The sequence below is a fragment of the Dipodomys merriami genome, unplaced genomic scaffold, assembly GCF_024711535.1.
Source record: "Dipodomys merriami isolate MVZ:Mamm:240054 unplaced genomic scaffold, mDipMer1.0.p SCAF_1765, whole genome shotgun sequence".
NCBI classification, from domain to species: domain Eukaryota; kingdom Metazoa; phylum Chordata; class Mammalia; order Rodentia; family Heteromyidae; genus Dipodomys; species Dipodomys merriami.
The window spans coordinates 83506-84764 of record NW_027203121.1 but is presented as its reverse complement, the minus strand read 5'-3'; the positions used below and the strand labels follow the sequence as shown (position 1 = coordinate 84764).

Sequence of the window (1259 nt, the reverse complement as noted above, 5' to 3'; positions counted from 1 at the left end):
TTCCATGGTATTCTTCCAAGTGAATTGCCTGACTTTGATGTCAAAATATATTTTAGTTGTTTGTATACATCTATAATGATTTCTATAGAGTTTGTGATTTTTTAAATCAGAAAAATATTTTAATTTATCTGTTGAAATGAGTAGTACAGAAACTAAAGATATTTCTGGTGCTTGTCTGAAAAAGTATATTTTAAAATGTTTAGTATTCTGTTTGTATAATGTCCATAATCTGTTTCATTCGCTCCTAGATATAATACTTTGAATTTGACATTGTTTTATAATACATACCTTCATTAATAAATGTGTCCTTTCAGATTGCATTCCATACAGAAACATTTTAAGATTCTTTTAATTCCTAGGTCCTTATAGAATTTTATTTCTTTCGGATAAAATGACAATGTTATTTATTTCAAAAGTTTTATAAAGGTTATGCTATGTAAAGGCCTTTCTAAAATAGTGAAGATTGAATACACTGATGTCAAACTAACTTTTATTTCTATGAATTACATATATTATTACACTTGTATATTTGTAATCAACTTTTGAATAACAGTTTTTCATTTCTTGCATCTGAAGAATGAAAAATATGGAATACTTCACAAATTTTCATATCATCCTTGTGCAAGAGGCATGTAAATCTCTGTATTGTAATTCGGGTAGACCTGCTGCTGAAGCATGTAGTATCCTATAAACTTAAGTAATCAATGATGCAATCTTAAGACAGGTATATATCCTTGGATGCCTATTTGTAACAAGGAAACCTTATTGTTCCCAAAATTGCTATTCATCTTATTTCTGTAAAATTCTGTGTATGGTGGAAAAAACTTATGTTGTTTGTTCCATTGCTCACATTTGCAAGTTTTTGTAAATGACTATTTTAAGTCTTTTTCATTTGAAATTTGATCATACTTTGAAGCCGTTATAGATAGGTGCAAAGGTGATGGATTTTCAAGTACTTATTTATTAACTGATTTAGCTTTGTGGAGCTAATGGATTCAAAGTAAGCCTTGCTTAAGAGCTACTTCTAAATTTCTGCAGCTTAAAATTTCCCAAATGAGGTCTTGCTGGCACAAATGTCTCCTTGACCTTTTACCCTTGCTTCGTATAGGAACAGCCCAACCAGAATGTCTTACCCTGACAGCATAGATTGTCTTACTGGAGCAAAACTAATCTTAGTTACAAGGGATTATATAGAGACGAACAGTTCAGACAGAACTGTTCGGACTAAAAGGTATTTTTTTCAAAATATAACTGCTTAT

General features: G+C 30.1%; 1 pseudogene; it reads right to left on the bottom strand.

Moving 5' to 3' along the window:
• Positions 1 to 580: 580 nt before the first annotated feature.
• On the bottom strand, positions 581 to 677 carry LOC138829792 (U6 spliceosomal RNA; annotated as a pseudogene).
• Positions 678 to 1259: the final 582 nt, after the last annotated feature.